The following is a 13,855-nucleotide window of genomic DNA, read 5'->3' as shown; positions in this document are numbered from 1 at the left end:
CTGTTGTGAATGACGGATGTTGTGAATGACGGCTGTAGTGAATGACGAGTGTTGTGAATGACGGCTGTTGTGAATGACGGATGTTGTGAATGACGGCTGTTGTGAATGACGGCTGTTGTGAATGACGGATGTTGTGAATGACGGATGTTGTGAATGACGGCTGTTGTGAATGACGACTGTTGTGAATGACGGATGTTGTGAATGACGGCTGTTGTGAATGACGACTGTTGTGAATGACGGCTGTTGTGAATGACGGCTGTTGTGAATGACGGCTGTTGTGAATGACGACTGTTGTGAATGACGGATGTTCTGTATGGACAGATGTTGTGAATGGACAGATGTTTTGAATGGACAGATATTGTGAATGGACGGGTATTGTGCATGAACCGGTGTTGTGAATGTACAATTGCTGCTTCGAACACATTTCCCTATAATTTAACTCTCTATTACCCTATTGCATTCCAAACCTGTTTGGGAAAATGGGAGACAAATGGCTGTCCGCCCTTGAAGACGGGAGACTGGGACGATACCAAACTTGCAGGACACAATTAAAATACAGTTGAGACATAAATGAACATTACATTCCCTGCCATGATCAAAAATTATCAAAAGAAAGTAGTAGACATTTCATAGCTCATTATCAAAAGTCAAACATAGAAAACGTAACTCTTGTACCGGAGAATAACGGCGCCGCAGTCAGCTGACGCCATCAAAACAACAGTCAGCTGACGCCATCAACACCAGCCAGCGCCATTAAGGGCAAGTCTCACCCGTAAGACAGTATTCAAGGCTCTCTTCAGTACTCAATTCTCCCGACATTGCCACTCTTGCAGTCGTCGGTAGGATGACACTTTATATAACCTGCAGATTTCGGAAAGAAGATGGAAAATGGCTTTCCTTTCTTGAAGGTGAGAAGTTTGTGTCTGTTTTAAACCCTTAGTATCAAGATAGAAACATGGCTCGCCTCCCTTGGAGGTTGGAAATGGCTCTCCACCCTCCTTGAAGGATGCAAATGGCTTGAAGGAAGGAAATGGCTCTCCATCCTTGAGGTATGTAGTATGTTGAGTCCAGTAACATCATGTCACACGTATTTCAGAACCATTTTCTTTCAGCGACATAAACAGAAACAGAAAACGAAAAAATTGTGACGTCATGGTGAATTAAGAGCCCAAACTCTGTTATTTTTCAACGTCAACACACGCACACACAACTCTGATACACAATATATACAACAGTTTGCATACAAGAGTTTATTTTATGTTATTTTATATTCTAATGAATGCATGTTTCTTTCAAGATTTATGCTTGAAAGAGATTCGGTTGCCTACTGCCTCGTGCACTTGCTGTGATCTACTAATTCTTTCATTTTGTCTTTCATTTGCTTAATTAACTTCTATCAGATATAATTTGTGTTGCAAAGGTGAGCATCAGTGACATTCAGAGAGGTGTGTAGAATCCCAAACACAGACGTAACAGTGTGTAGAATCCATAATGCAGGCGTAGCAGTGAGTAGGATTCCTAACAGAGATGTTTCAGTATGTAGAATCTATGTACAGTATTATATAGAATCCCCAACACCACTGACTTAAAGAAAGGTGTCATTTGGGCTGACTTCCCTTCAAGAGTGGGCAATGGGGCCCACGACCCACCTATGAAAGTCCTCTCCCACTCACCAGTCACCCACCAAAGCTAAAATGACGCAAAGTTTTTGGGTGGATCCCGCCAGGAACCCCCAGCTACTAACTAATAAGCAAATTACAAATTACTTAATATTTGCTGACGATTTAAACACTAACCAACAAATCTAGCTTTTTCAACTGTATAAAAAGTCCATGATCTTGAACCCATGACCCAAGGTGTCTCCTCTCTTGGCCACATCTGCCTCCACTGCTATCTTGAGATGATTTCGGGGCTTTTAGTGTCCCCGCGGCCCGGTCCTCGACCAGGCCTCCACGTCCAGGAATCAGCCCGTGACAGCTGACTAACACCCAGGTACCTATTTTACTGCTAGGTAACAGATGCTGGCCACATCTGCCTCCACCCCTGATCACATCTGCCACCACCCCTGACTACATCTACCTCTACCCCTTGTCATTTTCACTTAGGGCTGCAACTGTGTGCAATGGTGCTCGCAAATTGCTCCATTTAACCGAGTAAGACGTGAGCAAGGCGTCTGAGATCCAGCATGCACTTTACCGGATAAAGGGACCAACAAGTCCCCCCAAAGCTGGGGGGGATGGATAGGTCTGACCCACCTGCAACACAGGATAGAGGGATGGATAGGTCTAGGTCACCTGGTACACAGGACATGGGAGTGGATAGGTGTGTACACGTAGTAGAGAGGATAGAGGGGATGGCCCCGTGGGTGTAGTGTGAGTGTGGTAATTAAAGGAGCCTTGAAACAAATGGTGTTGGGTGACCTGTCACACAGACACAATATTAACACGGCAGAAGCGGGGGTGGGGGTGATGGGGGAGTAGAGAAGGGGGGGGGGATAGGAAGATAGAAGAGAGTAAAGCTGACGAACTAGAATAAGTGTGAGAAATGCAGAGAAGATATGAAGGAGGAGCTTGCACTCTAACGGTGACTTATACGGGAGAGATGGTGATTACCACGAGGGTCATGAACCACAGGCTTGTAATACCAGGTGTGTAAGGGTAGTTATGGAATGTAATTTCTCTTCCCTCTTCCCCCCTATTTCCCGTCATCGGCTTGTTCAGACTCCTCATATGGCTCGTAGAGAAACGTTTAAATTTTCGAACTTTGGTAATGCCCCTAAGTATCTTGAATGTCGTGATCATAACCTTTATGCCTCCCTCTCTGGTGCTTCATTCGGTCAAATTGTGTTTCCTGTTATAATTAATATTAAAATATTATATCTGTACTATTGCTAAAGCTACAGTCTAAAATATAATAGTCTATGCCTTTCATCATTTACTATCGCATAAAATTTGCATATCATTTGCTAAATTTCTTCAACAGTGGATACATGTTAGCTTCTCGTATAGCAGTAAATGTTAAAATATATTAACTACATAATTTTCCGTCATTCCCGAAAGGCTGTATGCACTTAGATGCTTCATATAATATATAATTATTATGCCAACTGGGTAACCACTGTAACATTTTTGTTGTATATTTGATAAATACAATATTTTTATTACGAATTTCTCTTAGCTTATCACCATAGCTCAGGGCCTAATGGCCTGAAGAGCCAGCCAATTGTCTTATCTCTAGATAAGTCTAAACTGAAGTCTAGACTTGTGTAGACTTTGACAAGGCCGTGTGGGTGACAAGTCTAGACTCTTGTATCTTAGACTTTGACAAGACCGTGTGGGTAACAAGTCTAAACTCTTGTATCTTAGACTTTCACAAGGCCGTGTGAGTGGTACGAAATAGGTTCATTCCGGCACTTCGTACACTCATGCTCTCCTTACATGCGTGATGTATTCTGTCCTGTAATTGTATTCTTAAGATGCCAAAAGGCCATCTTCATCTTCTCCAACCTCAATACGACTTTGTAAACAGTTTACAAGGAATTAGCGAGATATATTCAGAATATTCTACCCTCTTAGGTGTTCTACACATCCTCGTCACATTGCATATGTTGGGATTGAACTCTAGTAGCCACATGTTCAACCAAATGCTCATCAGGTGAACGACAGATAATGACAGGCGTATGACAGATAATGTCAGATAGATGACAGATATTAGGAGATAATTGACCGATAATGGCAGGTAGATGGACAAGAATGTCAGATAATGACAGATGGAAATTGGAGACAATGGTGGATGAATGACAGGAACACGGATGGTAGATAACGACCAGTGGATGGCAGATAACGGCAGGTGGATAATGGCAGGCGGATGGCAGATGCCAGGTGGATAGCAGGCGAATGGCAGCAGATAATGCCAGGTGGGGTGGATATATTGGCCTGTGATGGCCAGATGGCAGGCGAATGGCAGGTGGATGGCAGGCGGATGGCAGGTGAATGGCAGGTGGATGGCAGGCGGATGGCAGTCAGGGCTGTGGCAACTGGTCGTATACCCACTCTTTCCCCTTCAAGTTGCTAAATATTGCACAGATGTTGCTGGTGGAGAGGGGAAATGGTCAGGGATGAGGGATGAGGGGTAGAGTAGGGTAGAAGGTAGAGAGAATGGATGAGGGTATTGGAAAGGGAAAATGGTGAGAGGAGGAGAAGAGGGGTGACTGAAGAACGGAAGAGGAAACAGAGAAAGGAGAACAGAGAAGGGAATAGGAGCAAGAGAGTGGAGAAGGAAGAGAGAGAGAGAGAGAGAGAGAGAGAGAGAGAGAGAGAGAGAGAGAGAGAGAGAGAGAGAGAGAGAGAGAGAGAGAATGACAAAAGGATTGAGATATATATATTATATACAGTATATATATAAATGTCTATGTGTCTGTATATTTGTTCGTCCGAAAGTTGAGTTGGAGGACAGATGTCAGAGGCTAGCCTCTCTCAAATTTGCAGGGGACGTGGTGTAGGGTGTGGGACCAACATAAGTCTGGAAGGCGTAAGTTAAATTCACTAAGAAATATAACCGCACACCCGCAAGTCATATTCGCCAAATCGAAAATGAACCCAGGATGAAATGAGGAGTGTGGTTTCCGTGGAGTGCGGAGGCCACTTGGGGGAGAAAGCTATGATTTGTTCAGATCTGAAACCTACATCTATGGACAGCACAAAACGTCCACTAGACTGTGCGACACAGTGGTTGCAAGGATCAGGTTGGGTTACCGTTACCTGTGGCAGGTGGCTGCAGGTGACGGGTCTCCCAATCCTGAGCACTCCAGTTGCAAACTCTGTGAGCAGGAACTACGGCATGATCTCCCGCACTACATCACTGAATGCCCAGTTATTAGACCTTTCAGACCAGTTGGCATGAGGTACCTGGAGCTTTGCAATTACTTTATTCACTCTCGTATTCTTGAAGATATCCTCACAGTATACCCAAAATTTGCCAGTGCAGGCTATTAAACACATGGCCCTGTATGACTAACCATCCTGCGAGATGGGGACTTGTATTACCACTGCTACCTTATTCAATCTTGTGTTGTTGATATCCTCAAAATGCATCCGGAGTCTGCCAGTGCAGACCGCCTATCACATGTCTCTGTATGACTAACCATCCTGTGTGATGGGGATTTTATAGCATCACCTAGTTAGCTTTTTTTGACACACTGTACTCCACTTCATATAGTCTAGGGTAGCTGCACTAATGCAGATGTACCTCATAACTTAATAAAAAAAAAAAAAAAAAAAAAAAAAAAAGAGAAGGGGGGTTTGGGGAGTGGGGAGGGAAGGGGGTAGAGGTGGGACACACCTGGACTAATCAACATTCCAGGTGTGTACATGTAATAACGGCGTACCTGTGCCTAGGTAAACACCGCTTTTTCTCCTTCCGCTCCGGGCGCTGCTGCCTCGCCGCCTGGAGAATGCGCAAACTATTTCCATATCCCGAGCGAAGGTGCGCCAGGCGGAGGAGCGCCAGGCAATGGCAGGAGAGAGAGGGTAGAGGAGGAGGGGGAGAGGGGCTGAGATTTGAGAAGGTGAGGGAGAGGTAAAATAATTTAAAAGAAATGGCTCTCGGTGAACAAGTAATATCAGGTGTAAGGAATTGTGCCCAATCGTTTCGACCTGTCCCAGGAACTGAACCCGGGGCCAAGCGGGTGTGAGAGGATTGGGGTAATCACTGCACGTGTGTGCGTCTCACGGACCGTCACGGACCAGTCACGGAACAGTTGCGGACCAGTCACGGACCAGTTGCGGACCAGTCACGGACCAGTCGCGGACCAGTCACGGACCAGTCACGGACCAGTTACGGACCACTAGTATACATCGCTGTTATTGCTTTAGATTTAGCTAGTCAGAACGAAATGCGCATGTAGCACGGGCTATGGTGAGCCCGTAATTGAGTTCGGTTATTCGCGATAAGCTTGTTACTCTGCTATTTGGGTCAAAGTTTTAAATGGAGGTGGGGTTTCCTCCTTTTTCCCTGTTGCTTTTTTCGCTTCTGTTTTAGTCATGTTTAATAGTATACCATTACCAGAATTTGTAAGCGCTCCCGGACTCGTTCGTGTAAGACCGGTCTTGTTCGTGTATATAATCCCAATCTCATTCATGTATATAATCCCAATCTTGTTCGTGTATATAATCCCAATCTCATTCGTGTAGCTCCACTAGTTAACTTCATCCCACTCTATTTAATGTTCAGTAATCCCGTTTGAGGTTATGTAATCCCATTGCAGTTAACAATCTTGCTATAGTTAATGTTCTCTCACTGTAGTTAGTGTAAATCCATTCAAGTTACTGTAACCCAATTATATTTTTATGTAACCCGACTTGAGTTAATGTTATATCACTTTAGTTAATGTAATCCCACTTTAGTTATATATATATATATATATATATATATATGAATGAAAACTCACACCCCAGAAGTGACTCGAACCCATACTCCCAGAAGCAACGCAACTGGTAACTACAGGGCGCCTTAATCCGCTTGACCATCACGGCCGTCAAAAGGAAGTGATAGCCGAGGCTATTTGAGCCACTTCCCCGACGGCAACTCGGATGGTAATCTTGGGCATAGCATTTCACCAAATCACCTCATTCTTTGGGGCACACGTGAGGAACACAAATGCGAACAAGCCTGAATGGTCCCCAGGACTATATGCGAATGAAAACTCACACCCCAGAAGTGACTCGAACCCATACTCCCAGAAGCAACGCAACTGGTAACTACAGGGCGCCTTAATCCGCTTGACCATCACGGCCGTCAAAAGGAAGTGATAGCCGAGGCTATTTGAGCCACTTCCCCGACGGCAACTCGGATGGTAATCTTGGGCATAGCATTTCACCAAATCACCTCATTCTTTGGGGCACACGTGAGGAACACAAATGCGAACAAGCCTGAATGGTCCCCAGGACTATATGCGAATGAAAACTCACACCCCAGAAGTGACTCGAACCCATACTCCCAGAAGCAACGCAACTGGTAACTACAGGGCGCCTTAATCCGCTTGACCATCACGGCCGTCAAAAGGAAGTGATAGCCGAGGCTATTTGAGCCACTTCCCCGACGGCAACTCGGATGGTAATCTTGGGCATAGCATTTCACCAAATCACCTCATTCTTTGGGGCACACGTGAGGAACACAAATGCGAACAAGCCTGAATGGTCCCCAGGACTATATGCGAATGAAAACTCACACCCCAGAAGTGACTCGAACCCATACTCCCAGAAGTATGGTAACTACAGGGCGCCTTAATCGCAACTGGTAACTACAGGGCGCCTTAATCCGCTTGACCATCACGGCCGTCAAAAGGAAGTGATAGCCGAGGCTATTTGAGCCACTTCCCCGACGGCAACTCGGATGGTAATCTTGGGCATAGCATTTCACCAAATCACCTCATTCTTTGGGGCACACGTGAGGAACACAAATGCGAACAAGCCTGAATGGTCCCCAGGACTATATGCGAATGAATATAGTCCTGGGGACCATTCAGGCTTGTTCGCATTTGTGTTCCTCACGTGTGCCCCAAAGAATGAGGTGATTTGGTGAAATGCTATGCCCAAGATTACCATCCGAGTTGCCGTCGGGGAAGTGGCTCAAATAGCCTCGGCTATCACTTCCTTTTGACGGCCGTGATGGTCAAGCGGATTAAGGCGCCCTGTAGTTACCAGTTGCGTTGCTTCTGGGAGTATGGGTTCGAGTCACTTCTGGGGTGTGAGTTTTCATTCGCATATAGTCCTGGGGACCATTCAGGCTCGTTCGCATTTGTGTTCCTCACGTGTGCCCCAAAGAATGAGGTGATTTGGTGAAATGCTATGCCCAAGATTACCATCCGAGTTGCCGTCGGGGAAGTGGCTCAAATAGCCTCGGCTATCACTTCCTTTTGACGGCCGTGATGGTCAAGCGGATTAAGGCGCCCTGTAGTTACCAGTTGCGTTGCTTCTGGGAGTATGGGTTCGAGTCACTTCTGGGGTGTGAGTTTTCATTCGCATATAGTCCTGGGGACCATTCAGGCTTGTTCGCATATATATATATATATATATATATATATATATATATATATATATATATATATATATACATATATATATATATATATATATATATATATATATATATATATATATATATAAGCCTATACTTGCATAAACCACAAGTGAAGATTAACAATCTTTGGACAACACCCACCAGTGGGACTCGAACCCAGAAAGCACAACTACCTTCCAGTAGCTGCCATAACTAGTACGCTTTAACCCACTACACCATCAGTGGGTGGTGGTGTAGTGGGTTAAACCCCTACACCCCTACTTCTTTTGTAGGGTCTGATGGTGTAGTGGGTTAAAGAGTACTAGTTATGGCAGCTACTGGAAGGTAGTTGTGCTTTCTGGGTTCGAGTCCCACTGGTGGGTGTTGTCCAAAGATTATATATATATATATATATATATATATATATATATATATATATATATATATATATATATATATATATATATATATATATATATATATAATATGGCTGTATGGTATGAGGATGGACATAGCCAAAGAGGAGTCAGGGGATCGAGGCCTTTATAATCTCACTGTCCAAAGACTGACAATCACTAGTGGTTGGGCACCATTCCTTTCCCTCCGTCCCATCCCAAATGTTTATCCTAACCAGTTGTATACACGAGAATTAAATGCCGTTGTAGTAGAGAAAACGGAGTTAATTAGTGATCGTAAACTTATGTAATTAGATCCTTGGAAGTGTTTAGTAAAAGTCATTGGGGTGGAGAGAGAGAGAGAGAGGGGGGGCGGGGGGGTTGCAATAGCACACTTAATTATGTACGTAGATTAAGTAAAGAACGACATAGCGGTGGTTATGTCTTGGGGGGGGGTGTTTGTTTCTTGTGTGTGTGTGTGTGTGTGTGTGTGTGTGTGTGTGTGTGTGTGTGTGTGTGTGTGTGTGTGTGTGTGTGTGTGTGTTTACCTCTCTCAGGGATATTGTTTGTATGCATATATAGAGCAAATGTAAGATGTATGCATATAAAGAGGCTATGAAAAGCAAATATATAAATCCTTACATGCCGTTGGCTTTTTAATGTGTTGGCGGATTTCATCTTTATCCTCCTTTTGTGTATTTTTATTTTTTTGTTTACTTTTGTCCTATTTTCTTCTTATATTTCCACCCCCTCTTCTGTTTTTTGTTATATTTCTCCTATTTTCTCATTTTCTGGCCATATATTTCTCCCCCCATTTCTCATTTTTGCTATTCATGTCTATGCACCAATGTTTTCCTATTTCCCGGTCAAATGCGAAACATTTCCTCTTATATGTGACGTGGTCCTGCAGTGAGCCAATTTGCTGGCCACTCAGGTAACGAGCTCCGTCGCCGGGGGCGCCGCCCCCAGCGTCCTGAACGGGGCTTTTATCTGTGGGAGTGTGGGCGTGGGAGTCTGGCTCTCCCACAGACACACACACAAGGGGTCGCCCTAAGGCTCAGAGACCGCATGTCAGTTGACTCAAGCTTGAAAAGCTCCTTTGACATCGTATCTAACAACATGCGGCCAATCTGCTTGGAGCTCGGTGCTCGATCTTCCTGGGTTCGATCCAGATGAGGATCGAACCCAGATCGAAATTTCATTTTGCATTTCAGAGCGAAAACTTTGTTAAATGTTCGAATAACGGTGTTGAGGATACAGTTGAGAGATCACGAGATACAGAAACATGGCAGAAATCTTGTAACGGCGTTTTAAAAAACATGAAAATTTGAAATACATGAAACCGTTGGTGTAAGTGTCTTTAATAATAGAAAACGAGTTCAAAAATAGATTTTTTGGCGGAATATTCTGTACCGCGGGACAGAGAAAAGATTTTAAAAGCCTAATATCGTAACTGAATGATTATTAAATTGCACGATAATATATATTCTCCTTAAAGCAATATATATAAAATAAATCGGCTGGAAAGAAAATATAAAGCTTGGGTGGCCTAACTAACCATTTTGAAGACTGATGGAGACAGGGGCGACGAGTAAGATTATTGGAACCATCCGACAAACACGTTTTTGCATCAACAAAAAACCCAGAAGAAACTACACAATATTGCTTACGTGCTCAGAATAAAATAATAACCCCTTTCCCCCCAACAATCCCACAATCCTAGAATTCGTATACAGGTTTTTGTATCGTCGACCAGAGGGAGAATTCGACAAGAAAGCGAAATATTTATCATTTGAAAAAAGCCGCAGCCAATCAGAGCGGCCCGAGGAGCGAGTGGGCGCTGCCACGCGTACGATTCAAATCTTCGTACCGGGAAACACCACAATTACTGTACGCTGGTATCAGTTTTACCATCTCTGTGATAATATCTTTGGCGTTAGGTCACTGTTTTGGTGGTATAGCGCAAATATATGCGATATGTGGCAAATATACGCCATTCATGGTGAATATATATGATATCTTGCAAATGTCAGTTACAGCATGTATCAAATTTGTGGTAAATATAAGATATATGCGGTATATGGTAAATATATGCAATATATGGTTAATATATAAGCAATATATGACCTAAATATGCCATATGACACAAAATTTGACCCAGGCACTGATGTCTTCTTATAATGTAATGTTAATTTGACTAATGTAGACATGGCTTAAAGAATTCAATATCAATAAGTGCAGGGTGATGAAGACAGACGACCAGTATAAAGGTACAGAACAAAGGGGTAATCACCTCTGAATCAGCAGAAAGAAAGACCTTATAGTAGAAATAATACCAACTCTTATTCAGAAACACCCATAAATAGGATACCATTAAGAACATTTGATAAACTGGCTAGCGAAAGATCTCATTAAATACACCACGTACATGAGACCAGGCCTTGAGTATGCAGCAACACCGTGAAACTACAAAACCTCAAAAGAGTACATAAACAGGGGAAGGGGGAGGGGGGTTATGACAGGAAAATTCAAATCAGGCGTCCTGGCATTTTAAAAACCAACCGACAGCTGGAGAGGCGGTATCCAAGAGCTGAATCTCGACCCCCGCAGACACACACAGGTGGTCATAACTATCAGGAATGTTACTGAACACATCATTTGTGTCGATGGCCAAATACTCGAGAAACATAGATTAGATTTCTCAGATACGAAGTTATTTTCCCAGCAGGAGACCGGAGATGCCCAGAGGAGGAAGGTATATTATTTGCCAGTACTGGTATTTCTGCTGCGCCGGGAGGTAGACAGTTTACACCACGTGTAAACCCACAACACAGCGCCGGGAGGTAGACAGTTTACACCACGTGTAAACCCACAACACAGCGCCGGGAGGTAGACAGTTTACACCACGTGTAAACCCACAACACAGCGCCGGGAGGTAGACAGTTTACACCACGTGTAAACCCACAACACAGCGCCGGGAGGTAGACTGTTTACACCACGTGTAAACCCAATAACACAGCGCCGGGAGGTAGACAGTTTACACCACGTGTAAACCCACAACACAGCGCCGGGAGGTAGATAGTTTACACCACGTGTAAACCCACAACACAGCGCCGGGAGGTAGATAGTTTACACCACGTGTAAACCCACAACACACCGCCGGGAGGTAGACAGTTTACACCACGTGTAAACAGTCTCACCATGATAATACAGGAGGCATACCTGTATCATTATCATGTCAGGTGGATAAGTTGTACTAACGTAGTTATCAGATATCATGTTGACAAGGTTCAAATTGGTTAATCTTGAATGCGAAAACTATTGGGATTATGATTATTAGTGATCTTGAGACCAAGAACTAACATATAAATGTGTGGTTTAAGGCAAAGCGGATGCCGAGATCCATATGTAAAAGTATTAGTAATGAGTTGTTAATAGTATTCTTCAAGTTTGTCTTGCTCTAGTTAGGCCCCATTTAGATATTGTAGCTGAAGTTTAGTCTCTATAATATGCAATGGACATAACTGCACTTAGACGTATATAGAGAAGACATTTGAAGCACTTAGACGTATATAGAGAAGACATTTGAAGCACTTGGACCCATATAGAGAAGACATTTGAAGCACTTGGACCCATATAGAGAAGACATTTGAAGCACTTGGACCCACATAGAGAAGACATTTGAAGCACTTGGACCCATATAGAGAAGACATTTGAAGCACTTGGACCCATATAGAGAAGACATTTGAAGCACTTGGACCCATATAGAGAAGACATTTGAAGCACTTGGACCCATATAGAGAAGACATTTGAAGCACTTGGACCCATATAGAGAAGACATTTGAAGCACTTGGACCCATATAGAGAAGACATTTGAAGCACTTGGACCCATATAGAGAAGACATTTGAAGCACTTGGACCCATATAGAGAAGACATTTGAAGCACTTGGACCCACATAGAGAAGACATTTGAAGCACTTGGACCCATGCACAGAAGGATGACAAAGTTCATCCCAGGAATCAGAAAGTTTTCTTAAGATGAGAGTTTAACACAAAGTTTGTTTACATTCTCTAAGTGCACGAAGACTAAAGAGTGACATGATGGGTCTATACAAGTGGATAAAAAGGGTATAACAAAAGGGGTTAAATACGTCAACACAATAGATTACAACAAAAAATGGATACAAATTCCTGCAAATGATTTTATCATTGATGTCTCGCTATTGTGATTTATTTGTGTTCTAAAGGAGTCCCTCCTTTATAGTGTGTAGGAGGGCTATCCATACTAAAAAACGGGTTTTAGCCCCAACTCAGGACGCCAGAGGTCCCCAGTGAATTCTGTAGTTTCAGGTTGAATAGCTTTTGTCCCATCTTGGTCGATGGTTTAAGGCAAACGTCTCATATCCCTCCAAACACACACCGAAACTACGACGTTGGTACAACGTTCGAACAAGTTTTAACACCTCTTAACCAGTTATAACAACCAATATAGCAAGTTGTAACAACGTTCTAATACGTCATAAACACGTTAAGCCAAGATGTAACAACTTTATTACAAGTTGTAACAAGCGGAAAATAGAGACAGTTTCGGTTTGTGTTTCCAGGGCATGCTGAGTCACTATAGAATCCTGACACAAATTAGATCAGTTTGATTCAGAAAATTCCTTTGTAAATATTAGTTTAGAAAACAGTGGTTGTTGATCTATGAAACCAATTACCGAGTAATAATAATAAGAGTTGAGATCGCTCTATTGTTTCAAGAGTAGGTTAGACATATATATGAAAGAGATTGGGTGGAGAGAGATACATGTTCTGCACTTCCCTTTATTCCTATGTTCTTGTAAATGGTTTAAGGAGCTGAACCTAACTACGGTTAAGAAGAGAAAGATAGACATAATTGGAACGATAAAGAGTTGATAATGGGAAATACCAAAGATTGAAAAACGTGCTCAGAATGAATACCATTAGAACTATAGGTGATAAATGGGACCTAGAAACACAAGATGAGACACAAATTGAGAAAACAGTGTTTCTTAAGCTGATGAGTTGCAGAATAGATTGAAAGACACGAAGAGACAGCAACAGCCTAATCAATCCACATTTTTATATGTATATATTATAAAAAAAACACATATATATATCTCTCGCGTCATTGTATAAGAGTTTTAAGCGAACAGCGGTTAGAATGACAGGTTTCAAGAGCTGAAGTTCGACCCCTACAGGCACATGTAGCTTACATACACATTATAGCCTAACACATCATGCTCTTTAAACCCCGAGGCCACCAGGCGAGGTCACGCTTCAATAATTCATGTTGGCAACACTGTGGAACACCCGCCCACCCCACCCACCTTGCCCGCCCTCAGACACGCCCACTGTGCTGTGGGAGACGGAGAACTCTT

Source organism: Procambarus clarkii, chromosome 78 (assembly GCF_040958095.1).
Source record: "Procambarus clarkii isolate CNS0578487 chromosome 78, FALCON_Pclarkii_2.0, whole genome shotgun sequence".
NCBI classification, from domain to species: Eukaryota; Metazoa; Arthropoda; class Malacostraca; order Decapoda; family Cambaridae; genus Procambarus; species Procambarus clarkii.
Note: the sequence above shows the minus strand (reverse complement) of the source record.